Source organism: Rana temporaria, chromosome 4 (assembly GCF_905171775.1).
Source record: "Rana temporaria chromosome 4, aRanTem1.1, whole genome shotgun sequence".
In the NCBI taxonomy this organism is placed as follows: Eukaryota; Metazoa; Chordata; class Amphibia; order Anura; family Ranidae; genus Rana; species Rana temporaria.
Window position 1 is genome coordinate 447069318 of NC_053492.1, and position 14015 is coordinate 447083332.

Genomic DNA, 14015 nt, shown 5'->3' on the forward strand with positions numbered 1-14015 from the left:
ATTGGCTGGGCCATCTTTTTGGTGGATTATCTTCACGCCTGAAAACGCCTTACGTAAACGGCGTATCTTTACTGCAACGGGCAAGCGTACGTTCGTGAATAGGCGTATCTCGCTGATTTAGGTTTTCTAGGCGTAAATCAGCGTACACGCCCCTAGCGGCCAGCGTAAATAGACAGCTAAGATACGACGGCGCAGGCGGTCGTATCTTAGCACCATTTGAGCGTATCTCAATTTGAGAATACGCTTAAATATACGACGGCGCAGATTCGGAGTTACGACGGCATATCTACTGATACGCCGGCGTAACTATACCTGAATCTGCCTAATAGTGGTTTAATGTCAAGGCTGCACGGAAATCAATTTTGATCAGCTCCAACCCTACAGGGGGCGTGTGTGCCTACCATCGCTGGTGATATCCGGTCTTAGCTGCATAGATTATTGCGTTTCGCTCTGTGCTGCCTTAATAGCCTGAAAGTGTTAAGTTGACCAGTATGAAAAAAAAAAAAAATCATCAGTATGGTGACTAGCTTAATGTATGTATAAGGGAATGAAAAGTTAATGAGAAAGTTGCGTGGGAGGGAAAATGAGGAGTTCAATTTTTGACATGCTGAGCTTGTTCTTGGTAAGAAAATGGCTAAACATGACAGGCGATTGTTTTCTTCCAGTCTAACTGCTGTGTTAGTGCGTTACATCCAGCTGAAAGGATCTCTCAGATCACCCATCAAGTAAACCATTCATTTATTCCCTTTCTTCCCCCCTCTCCTCGTTGTGTAGCACTTGCTCGTGTGTTGCTGCTCCTTCAGCTGGATTAAGCAATTAGAGACCTCCCCCTGTTACTCCGTAGGGCAGTTAAGTAGCATACAGCCATTAACCTTTCCGTCATAGTTCATGTACAGTAAATCTCCTCAGAAACACACTCCCTTCCAATTGGCTGGTGCAGACAACGGGAGGGAAAAAAAACCCAGTGGACCGTCTTTCCGCTTACATTAAAATTCAGGTGCCACAGAAGCACATTACATTATGTATTTTTATTGTGAAAAATTAAAATGTTTGTTTTTTAAAAAGAAATATGTAGCTTTAAAATAAATCTTTCACTAGATAAAAAAAATAAAATAATATTCTACCTAAAGAAAATATAGTGCCTGGAAAAAGTATTCATACACCTTAAATTTTTCTCATTTTGTCATGTTACAACCAAAAACGTAAATGTATTTTATTGGAATTATATGTGATAGACCAACACAAAGTGGCACATAATTGTGAAGGGTAAGGGAAATGATAAATGTATTTTATTGTGATTTTTTAATTTGTGAAAAGTGTGGCGTGCAGTCAATACTTTGTAGAACCTTCTTTCACTGCAATTACAGCTGCAAGTCTTTTTGGGGATGTCTCTACCAGCTTTGCACATCTAGAGATGGACATTTTTGCCCATTCTTCTTTGCAAAATAGCTCAAGTTCTGTAAGATTGGGTGGAGAGCATCTGTGAACAGCAATTGTAAAGTCTTGCCACAGATTCTCAATTGGATTCAGGTCTGGTCTTTGACTGGGCCATTGTAACCCATGAATATGCCATCCTATTGTAGCTCTGGCTGTATGTTTAGAGTCGTTGTCCTGCTGGAAGGTGAACCTCCGCCCCAGTCTCAAGTCTTTTGCAGACTCTAAGGCCTTGTACACACGGTCGGACCGAACCGATGAGAATGGTCCGACGGTTCACCGCTGAAGTGGCCTGACGGCCTGATGTGTGTACACACCATCAGTTCAAAATCCGATTGGGTCAGAACGCGGTGACGTAAAACACACGACGTGCTGAAAAAAACGAAGTTCAATGCTTCCAAGCATGCGTCGACTTGATTCTGAGCATGCGCGGGTTTTGAACCGATGCTTTTCTGTACTAAACATCGGTTTGGTCCGATCGCGCAGCGGTCCATCGGTTCGGTCTTGAAGCATGTTTTAATATTTTGGACCGAAGGAAAACAGACCGATAGCCTATACACACGGTCGGTTTGGTCCGATGAAAATGAACTTCGGTTCATTCTCATCGGACCAAACCGACCGTGTGTACCCGGCCTAAGGGTTCAGGTTTGGAATAAAAGACAATGCAGGTAGAGGAATAAGGGTTCAGGTTCAGAATTGCACACAAATCAAGGAGGTGGGTAAGGGATTGGCTTTAGAATTGGAGACAGGGCAAGGAGGGGTGAAGGGATTCAAATTCAGAAAAAAAAGGGCATGGAGAGGACTATAAGTTCACATTCAGACAAGGCAGGGAGGGAAGTAAGGGTTCAAGTTCAGAATTAGAGACAAAGCAAGAAGGGGAATAAGGGTTCAAGTTAAAAATCAGAGAAAAGGCAGGGAGGGGAATAAAGGTTCATGTTCAGAATCCGAGACAAGGCAGGAGGTAAGGATTTAGAATTAGAATCAGAAATAAGGCCGAGAGGTGGGTAAGGTTCAAGTTGAAGATAAAAAAAAGGGCAGGGAGGTGAATAAAGGTTCGGATTCAGGATCAGAAGAAATGCAAGGAAGAGAGTTAGGTTTCAGGTTCAGAATAAGAGATAATGCAGGGCGGATAGTAAGGGATCGAGTTCAGAATCGGAGACAAGAAAGGGAGCATAGTAAGGGTTCAGGATCAGCATCAGAAACAAGGCAGGGATCGGGGTACGGGTTCAGGTTCACAATCATTGAAAAGGTATATACAAGAGTAAAGTTTTAGGTTTAGTTTCAGAAGAAAGCCAGGAAAAGATAGGGAGGAAAGTTAGGCCTCGTACACACGATAGGTTAACCAGAGGACAACGGTTTGATGGACTGTTTTCATCGGCCCAAACCGATCGTGTGTAGGCCCCATAGGTTATTTAACCGATTTAATGGATTTATTTAATGGATTTATTTCAAATTTAACCGATGGATTGCTAACCGATAGGTCAAAACCGATCGTTAGTATGCAAAACCATCGGTTGAAAACCTGCGCATGCTCAGAATCAAGTCGACGCATGCTTGGAAGCATTGAACTTCGTTTTTTTCAGCACGTCGTTGTGTTTTACATCACCACGTTCTGACACGATCGGTTTATTAACTGATGGTGTGTACGCACGACGGACCATCAGTCAGCTTCATAGGTTAACCTAGGACAACGGTCCTTCAGACCGTTGTCCTCTGGTTAACCTATCGTGTGTACGAGGCCTAAAGGTTCAGGTTCAAAATCTGAGATGAGGCAATGGGCACAGTAATGGTTCAGGATCTGAACCAGAAACAAGGTTGAGAAGTGGGTATGAGTTCAAGTTTCCAATCAGAGAAAAGGCAGTTAGAGAAGTAATGGTTCAGATCCATAATCAGAAGAAAGGCAGGGAGGGAAATAAGGGTTCAGGTTTAAAATAAATAAAAAAGACACAAAGTGATGTGCCAGATTTTAAATGTTTAGAATCAGAAGAAAGGCAGTGAGGAGAAGTAAGTGTTCAGGTTCAAGAACAGAAGAAAGGTAAGGAAACTAAAAGATAATAGAGAGAAGTAAAACATGTTTTAGGTGAAGTAGTACAAAAAAGTACTTTTTATTGAATTTTTTGGAGCACTGCTGTTATTATTACATAAACATTTTGTTGTTTGTTAAGTAAGTTAACGATTGGTCTCTGAATCTGTTTCCATGCCGTTTATAAGTGCAACCTGGTTTGAAAACCTTGTAGGGAGGATAGTAGAGGTTTAGGTTCAGATTTAAAGACAAAAAAGGGAGTACAGTAATGCCGCGTACACACAATAATTTTTTATCATGAAAAAAAAAAAAACGTTGTTTTTCAGCATGTCCAAAAAACGAAGTTTTCCCAACTTCATCATTAAAACGACGGTGCCTACACACCATCGTTTTAAAAAAATTATCTAGCAAAGCGCGGTGACGTACAATTAGTACAACGGCACTATAAAGGGGAAGTTCCATTCGCCTTGGGGCTGCTTTAGCTGATTCCGTGTTAGCAAAAGACGATTCGCGCTTTTCTGTCTGTTACAGTGTGATGAATGTGCTTACTCCATTATGAATGGTAGTTTTTCCAGAACGAGTGCTCCCATCTCATAACTTGCTTCTGAGCATGCGCAGGTTTTTTACGTAGTTTTAGCCCACACACGATCATTTTTTACAACCCAAAAAATGACATTGTTTAAAACGACGTTAAAAAAGGCAAGATGTACGATTTTTTTTTTTGTCGTTTTTCTAAAACCTGAAAAATGATGTGTAGCCCACACACGATCATTTTAAATGACGTTTTTGAAAAACAAAGTTTTTTTCATGATGAAAAATGATCGTGTGTAGGAGGCATAAGGGTTTGGGTTCACAATCTGAAAAAAAAGTTAGTCAGAGGAGTAAGGTTTCAGGTTCAGAACCCAAAGAAAGGCAAGGAGAGGCGTAAAGGTTCATGTTCAGAATCAGAAGAAAGGCAAAAAGAAGAGTAATGCCGCGTACACACGACCGTTTTTTCGGGATGTAAAAAATGACATTTTTAACGGTCTAAAAAAAACAATGTTTTTTTTTCAACCCGATTATTGTTTAACCGGCCTTGCCTACACACGATCGTGAAAAAAAAAAATGCTTTAGCAAAGCGCGGTGACGTACAACACGTACGACGGCACTATAAAAGGGGATGGCGCCACCATTGGGGCTGCTTTTGCTGATTTTGTGTTAGTAAAAAGGAAAATTTATTACCAAATACTTACCGTAATTTTCCTTTCCTGATAGGCTCCATGGCAGCATACGTGTGGGTTAGCCCCGCCTCCATAACTACCCAATAGGACCCCTCCCCTATAAATCTTAGCTGTGGGCTCTCAGCCTTGTTCCGTAACTATCCTACTCCACGCATTTTGGGAGGGACTCCTGCTGCCATGGAGCCTATCAGGAAAGGAAAATTACGGTAAGTATTTGGTAATAAATTTTCCTTTTTCCTGACTGGCTCCATGGCAGCATACGTGTGGGAAATAACTCACAAAAAGAAACCCGGGTGGGCAAAAATGCTGAGAACATAAATTTATTTAACACTGTCCACCGACAGCACTTGTAAACCAAAATTTAAGGAAGACAAAGCAGCCGGTTCAATACAGTAGTGAGAGACAAAGGTATTAATTGAAGACCACGAAGCCGCCCTGCATATAACTTCCGGTGCGACATGTCGTGAGGCTGCCCAAGAAGTCGAGATGCTCCTAGTTGAATGTGCAGTTACTGCCTCTGGAGGAGCCAGGCCCTTCTCCTTATATGCCCTCTGGATGGTCTGAACTATCCAAGATGAGATGGATCTGGATGAAGCTCGCTTCCCTCTATTCTTCCCATGGAGAAGGACAAAAGGAAAGTCTGTTTGCCTGAAAGAACTTGTCATTTCTAGATATAGATTTAATGTGCGTCCTACATCAAGGGGATGAACACTTTGATCTTCAGACAACCCAAAGGTGGGCAGGACAATTTCCTGATTTTCATGAAAAATGGATGTCACTTTAGGATTTGAGCCCAGCATAGGAATTAATACTGCTCTGTCAGGAAAGAAGGTCAGGAATGGTTCTTTTGAATCCAGATTTCTTATGTCGGAGATCCTCTTAGCTGAAGTGACTGCAACTAAAAAGATGGTTTTGAGAGTAAGGTCTCTAGCTGAAAGAGGTTTATCCGGATTAGAGCTGATCGAGGTAAGATAGTCCAGAACAAGAGGTAGATCCCATTTGGGGAACCTCGGTTTTCTTTGGGGCCTGAGCCGAATGGCACCTTTGAAAAACTGGCGAACCAGGGAATGGTTAGCCCAAGAGATCCCTGTAAACGCAGAGATGGCTGAGACTTGCACTCGGAGAGAACTGACTGCTAAAGGTAAGACCAAGCCCGTTTGTAGGAAGCTAAGGATATCTTGAACCTCTGGAGAGCTAGGAGGGTTGGACCTCGACGACATGTGGTCTGAAAATTTTGACCAAATACGTTCATACACTCTGTTAGTACTGTTTCTTCTGGCGTTAAGCAGGGTTGACATGACTTCTTCTGGACAACCTAGTGCTTTAAGCCTTCCCCTCTCAAGAACCACGCCCTGAGGTGCAGACGAGCTGTGCCATATTGAGCCTTGGGAGAGAAGATCTGGTTTGGGGGGGAGAGGAATTGGATCCCGGTAGCTGAGGAGCGATAGGAGAGAGAACCAGGGCCTGTTTGGCCAAAAGGGGATCACTGCAAGGATTTCCGCATTCTCTGATTTGAGCCGGTGAAGGAACCGAAAGATCACAGGGACTGGTGGAAAGGCGTAAGCTTTTTGAAATCTCCATTGATCCGTGAGAGCGTCTATCCCATAGGCTTGGGGATCCCTGCCCCTCGCATAATACTTCATCAACTTGTGGTTGCGCGGGGACGCAAATAGATCCACTTCTGGGGATATTCCCAAGGTTAGAAGTCAATTGAACACATCTGTGTGTAGGGACCATTCGTTGTTGTCCAACTGGACTCGAGATAAGAAGTCCGCTTGAACATTCTGAATCCCCGGAATGTATACTGCCGAGATGTTGGCCAGATTCTTCTGGGCCCAGTTCATAATTGGTTCTACTTCTCGAAGTAGGGTCCAACTGCGTGTTCCACCCTGTTTCCTTATGTAGGCCACTGCAGTCGTATTGTCCAGCCTGAGCATCACTGAACATTTTGTTAATATATGGCTGAAGGACAGGAGTGCTTGAAAGGCGGCTCGTAGTTCCAATATGTTGGAAACAATTCCGTGAGAGGGTGTGCTCCATCTGCCTTGAGCTATCTCTGAAAGGCAATGGGCGCCCCAGCCCAGATTGCTGGCATCTGATGTTATTGTAACCCAAGTGATGGGACGAATTGAATGGCTTTTCTCCCCATTTATTAGCCATCCGAACTCTTGCAGAGTGGTAATTACTAGATCTCTCTGTTCTATCAGTTGATTTCTGTCTTGGGCTAGTAGCAATAGATCGTCTAAATAATGATGAAGACGAACTCCTTTCACCCGCAGAAGGGCTACGACGGCTAGCAGGACCTTGGAGAACACCCGGGGTGAGGTCGTGAGGCCAAAGGGTAGGCAGGTGAACTGTAGGTGCTGGTCGCCTACCGAGAAGCGGAGGTATTTTTGAAAACCTATTGCCACCGGAACATGAAAATAAGCGTCTTTCAAATCTATTGACACTAACCAATCCCCTGGATGGACCGACTGTTGGATGGTTAACAGAGATTCCATCTTGAATTTTTCTTTCCGAATAAACCGGTTGAGATGAGTTAGGTCTATTACTGGTCTCCAAGTACCGTTCTTTTTCTGCACTAGAAATAAAGGGGAATACATGCCTTCGCCTCGTTCTGTTTTTGGTACACAGACAGCTGCGCCTTGAATTAATAAAGAGTTCACGTAGGCCAAAAGGATTTGTTTTTTCTCTTCTGTGCCTGGAAGGTTCGTGGGAACAAACCTGAGCCTGGGAACGCTGTTGAAGATCCAAGTGTGGCCCGACGAGACCGTCTTGATGGTCCAGAAGTCCTGAATAGAGGCCGCCCAAACATGCCGAAAGTGGGAAAGGCGAGCCCCCACCTGCAATGCTTGGGCGGGCCCAACCTCAAAAGGACTTCGTAGATTCCTGGCTGTTAGAAGTAGTGCCTTTAGTTTGCTTCTTAAAGGGAGGTTGTCTGGACCTCCATGGTCTAGAGAATTCACGACCGGGTCTATAGTTGCGTGCATCCCTCCAGCGATCTGTATTCTGTGGTCTGAAGAAGGTGCGTTTTTGATTCTGTAAACGCCTGTCTTGAGGGAGAAACCCTGACTTACCTCCCGTGGCCCGAGAGATGGCACTATCGAGTTTATTGCCAAAGAGGGACCTGCCCTCAAAGGGAATACGGCACCAAGCCTGCTTTGAGGCTGCATCCGCAGACCATGGACGGAGCCACAAAGCACGGCGGGCAGTGACTGCCGACAACATCACCCTGGCCACTAGGCGAGTAATATCAATAGAGGCCTCCCCCAAGAAAGCGGACGCTAGCCTAATTTCCTGGATAGGAGAATTCTTAGCTGTGTCCTCAGAAATGCTTCTCAAGGAATCATTAACACTGTCAGACCAGGCTTCTAAGGCTTTTGAGGCAGCTGCTATAGCCAGAATGGGTTTACAAGCGGACCCTGCTGTCAAGTAGATTCTCTTTAGGTCCGAATCGATCCGTCTTTCCAAAGGATCTTTAAAAGAAACTGTATCTTCCAAGGGAAGGGTCACATACTTCACCAAACGCATCAACGCTGCGTCCACTGACGGGGCAGCTTCAAGATGGGTCACGTCTTCTTGTTTGAAGGGATATAATTTTGTTATCTTCGACTGCATAGAGCCTTTTTTATCAGGTTTACTCCACTCGTTGGAAATAATGGCGCCTATCTCCGTAATAAACGGGAAATAATGTCGCTCCTTGTTGAGCTGTTTAAAGAGTTTTCTCTGTTTAGGGGGGGGAAGTAGCTGGATCCTCCAAATTCAGGGTTTCCTTAATAGCTTTCACTAAGGCAGGGACTAAGGCATAATCAAAGCCTATTACTGTATCCTCCAATTCTGAACCACTTTCTGAAGGAGAAGCAGCCGACTGGCTGGCCTGAGTGGCTGCGAAGACCTCATGTAAATGTCCCTGATCCAATAAGGGAATCATTGGGTCTATAGGAGAGTCCTGCTGTATTATAGTATCTCTCTCCTGCAGGGATTTATCCACGACCCTTTTGACAAGAGCTTCCAGGTGTTTATCTACACCTCCCCTTTCATTGGCTACTTTAGAGAAACAATGATCACAAAGGGATTTGTTAGTAGATAACGAAGCCTTGCACCCCCAGCAAGAATTTTCCAATCTTTCATCATGGGGGGAGAGATGAGGAGTACTTCTACTAGTATGACCAGTTCTGGATGAACTATGGTGTCTGGAGGATGAGTGCCGGTGATGTGACCTAGAAGACCTGCTGTGACCGTGGGACTCATTATGCTGCTGGTCAGACCTAGAAGGGCTGAGATAAGAGAAGAAGAAACACAAATAGTCACACTATGTCCCTATACTCCACTCTCTTCCCCCCCAGCAGGTGCAGAAAACATAGTTTTCCCCTTAGCCATACCTGTTGAGGGAGGGCTGGCCACTGAGAGGCAAAGAGATGTCCATGTAGCCTTGGATAGACACTGTAACAGGAAAGTGACAAGCTGTCAAGTAGAAACATGAGGAAGGTTTTAGCCCAAAACCGCACCAGAACACTTACCTAGATGTGGACAGGACAGTACACCGGGAACCGCCGTACGAACGCACGCCCCCGGTGTACACATGTCTTTCGCTCTGTTTTAAAGGCTGGGCGTATGACGCCATGGCCGCGTCAGCCGTAACCAGTGCGCATGCGCGAGTCGAGTCTCGCGCATGCGCTAGCCAGGCCTCGCTCGCGTGTGAGCCAGGCCTCGCTTTCAGTCCTGGTCTGTCTGTGTAGAACGCAGACAGAACCCGGAAGTCAGAGGGAGCGGCGGCTGGAACGCAAGGGAACCAGACGCTCACAGGGCAAGTAAGACTTAACAAACAAGGAAAAGACAAACCACAAACATAAACACTGCTGCCATGAAAAAGAAACGATACTGCTCACCATCACCACCATGATCCGTTCGGCCAGGGACACACACCGGTCTTTAGATAAAAGAAGGCTACCTGCACCGCTAGGCATACCAATCTTGCGCAATAGACTCCATAACTTCAGCGCTATTCCATGCATTCCATACCCTGCTTAACAGACAAGGCTTATTGGGGATTTCTTGGCCGAGCTTGATCAAGGGATGAGTTGTGTATGTGTTATATATTTTTTTTTTTTTTTTTTTGGGTAGAAGAACCAAACACATGGTCCTACGGAGGAGGACAAAAAAGGAACAAGGCTGAGAGCCCACAGCTAAGATTTATAGGGGAGGGGTCCTATTGGGTAGTTATGGAGGCGGGGCTAACCCACACGTATGCTGCCATGGAGCCAGTCAGGAAAAGACAATTTGCGCTTTTCAGTCTGTTACAGCGTGATGAATGTGCTATCTCCATTACGAATGTTAGTTTTACCAGAACGAGCGCTCCCGTCTCATAACTTCGTTAAACCCCACACACGACAATTTTTTACGACGTTAAAAACGTCAACGTTAAAAACAACGTGAAAAATTAGAGCATGTTCTACATTTTTAATGGCCATTTTTTACTTTGTGAAAAATGCTCTGGAGCCCACACACGATAGTTTTTAATGACATTAAAAAAAACGTAATTTTTTACAACCCGAAAAACGGTCGTGTGTACGTGGCATAAGGCTTCAGGTTCAGAAAATGAGACACAACAAAAAGGGAAGAAAGGGTTCAGGTTCAGAAATGGAGACAAGGAAATGAGCCCTTCAGGTTGACAATCAGGGTAAGGTTTCCCGGAGCAGAATCAGAAGAAAGGCAGGGAAGGAAGTAAGGCTTCAGGTTTAGAATTAGAGGAGAGGCAGGGTGGAGAGTAAGACCCCATACACACTATACAACTCGTGTTGACTGATTTTCTTTAGATTTACCAAAATCATGTAGTGCAAGGGCCTGCCTGAGTCAAGGAAGTAAGAGTTAACACTGAAGTTCAGCTGAACTCACACGATTTCAAACCTGAATTTCAGTCCGAGTTCAGGGGCGATTTGAAAGACATCTGTGCGGGTTCATGCACAGATGTCTATTGAAATCGCCCCCGAATTTGCCAGAAGTAGCGCCGCAAAGTTAAAACGCACTGATTGTGAGGGGGGGGGGGGTCACAAATAGACTTGGCCCCCTCACTTGCACTACACACCACCCCCTTCGGGTTGATAGGTGGCAATCCTCACACTACCGCTACCCCCCCCCCCCCCCACGCGATCCATGGCCTCCTACCCTTCTATAGTGAGAGATGCAGGGGAGGAGGATGAAGTAGCGGGACCCTGCCAGCGCGGCCCACCAGGCCAGAATTGCAGTCTACACAAACCCTCATCCGGAGGTAAAAAAGGGACTCCAGTGACTTACTGGGTCCCCAGTTCTATTGAAAGGATCCCAGGCTGGGTGCCATTCGATTGGGGGGTCTGCTTGAGGAGAACCCGGAGGCAGGTTGTCCAACAGGGCTTGAACGAACCAATCGGGGATCTGGTGACCGGAATGTTGACAGGTACGTTTTGCTGTCATCTGGTGACCTATGCTAAAACCTACTGGGAGGATTCGCTCCATTTATCCGTCTAGCTCACCTAAAGTAATTGGCCTGTGGCAGAGGCCCTAGAGCCATGTCTGTAAGAGAGATCTGTTCCTCCCAGCAAATCCTAAGTGACACTTCGGCTGCCAGTCTTGTGAGAGGGGTCTGTACAGGGGCACTTTACCCACTCCAACTAGAGTGGCAACGAATAATAATTTGGTACTCTATTGAGCAAGGATTGCTCAATTAATATCCGGGCCTGACACTGCAAGGTTCTCCCTTTTCTTCATCAACCTGCTCTTCCCATTTAATGTTGGCCGAGTTTGGCCTAGAAATAGAGCATTGGAAAACACCGTCTTACACCGTCGGATCTTAGGCTGCAATTCCAGGCCAGCCGCTAAGTGGCGCTTCCGTATTATTACGCAAGGAATATGCAAATGAGGAGTTACGCCGATTCAGAAACGAACGACCGCCCGGCTCTTTTTTTTACGTAGTTTGAGTTCGGCTTTTTCCGGCATATAGTTACCCCTGCTATATAAGGGGTATGTGCGGCGTATCCTATGTTAAGTATGGCCGTCGTTCCCGCGCCGCGTTTTGAAATTTTTACGTTGTTTGCGTAAGTCGTTTGCAAATACGGATGGACGTAATTTACATTCACGACGAAAGCAATGACGTCCTTGCGACGTCATTTAGAGCAATGCACACTGGGAGATTTTACGGACGGCGCATGCACCGTTCAAGTAAAACGTAAAAAACACGGGGTCAAGGGAAATTTGAATAAAACACGCCCCCTACATCCCCATTTGAATTACGTGGCCTTACGCCGCAGCACATACGCTACGCCGCTCTAACTAAGGGCGCAAGTTCTTTGTGAATAAAGAACTTGCAGCCAAAGTTAGAGCGGCGTAACGTATCAGAGATACGTTATGCGGGCCGGACAGATACGCCAATGTATCTGAATCCGGCCCAATATTTTTTAGTTTTTGCTATAATAAATATCCCATTTTAAAAAAAAAACTATTTTTTTTTCAGTTTAGTCCGATGCGTATTCTTCTACATATTTTTGGTAAAAAAAAAAAAAACGCAATAAACGTATAGTGATTGGTTTGCGCAAACGTTATAACGCCTACAAAATAGGGGATAGAATTATTACTTTTTTTTAATTTATTTATTTATTTTTTACTAGTAATGGCGGCGATCTGCGATTCTTGCCATGACTGCGATATTACAGCGGACACATCGGACACATTTTTGGGACCATTCACATTTATACAGCGAACAGTGCTATAAAAATGCACTATTTACTGTATAAATGTGACTGGCAGGGAAGGGGTTAACACTAGAGGGCATCAAGGGGTTAAATATGTGCCCTGGGAGTCATTTTTACTGTGGGGGAGGGGGACTGACTGGGGGAGGTGACCAATGGTTGTCCCTATGTACAAGGTCTTCTCTCCCTGACAGGACGTGGAGCTCTGTGTTTACACACAGAGCTCCACGTCCCTGGCTCTGTGACTGCTGATCGCCAGGCACGCGCATCGGCGCCTGTGTGACACGGCGCGTGCGTACACGCGTATATAGTCGGCCGCAGGGTGGGAAGTGGTTAAAATGGACTAGTGACTTTATGAATCTGCAAAAAAACATTTCTACCAAGTCACAAGGTGAGAGGCTGCAGCAGGGAGCTGATCTTTGTCGGACATTTGTTAACACAGTTAAGACGCGAACAGCCACCAGGTTGATTGTCATCTCTATGTCAGTATTTCAGTCCAGGAAGTATATAATGCCTGAACAAAGATGGCTCTGTCCTTCTGGAGAGCAAAGAAGATGGGGGAATTATCTGGGGAAGCACTTTGTTCTTTGTGAGAAGTAATAAAGACTTTGAAGCATTGAACTTAAAGCGTTCACCCGAAAAAAAAAATTTAACATTAGATTGAGGCTAATTATGCAAAGCAGAATCGGGTGTTTATTTTAAAATCAATGCAGTACTTACTGTTTTAGAGATCGATGTTCTCTGTGGCTTCCGGGTATGATCTTCGGGACTGGGCGTTCCTATTTGATTGACAGCCTTCCGACGGTCGCATACAGCGCGTCACCAGTTGCTGAAAGAAGCCGAACGTCGGTGTGGCTCTATACGGCGCCTGCGCACCGACGTTCGGCTACTTTCGTAAACTCGTGACGCGCTGTATGCGACCGTCGGAAGGCTGTCAATCAAGTAGGAACGCCCAGTCCCGCAGCCCATACCCGGAAGCGGCGGGAGAACATCGATCTCTAAAACGGTAAGTACAGCATTGATTTTAAAATAAACACGATTCTGCTTCGCATACTTAGCCTCAATCTAATGTTAAAAAAAGATTTTTTTGGGTGAACCTCCACTTTAAGCTGTCATTCAGCCCCCACATCCAATCACTGGCTAAATCCTGCCACCTTAACCTCTGCAACATCTCCAGAATTAGACCCTTCTTGACTAATGACACCACAAAGCAAGTTATTCACTCCTTGATTATTTTCCGCCTTGACTACTGCAACTCTCTCCTTAATGGCCTACCCTTACGTAGGCTATCCCCCCTTCAGTCTATTATGAATGCTGCTGCTAGACTAATACACCTCACTAACTGATCATTGACTGCTGATCCTCTCTGCCAATCCCTTCACTGGCTTCCCTTACCCCACCGTGTAAAATTCTAAATGCTAACCACGACATACAAGGCCATTCACAACATCGCCCCCCATTTACATCACCAACATCATCGGCAGATATTGCCCAAATTGTCCCATCTGCTCCTCCCAGGACCTCCTGCTCTCTAGCGCCCTTGTTACCTCCTCCCATACTCGCCTTCAGGACTTCTCGAGAGCCTCTTCCATCCTCTGGAACTCCCTGCCCCAATAT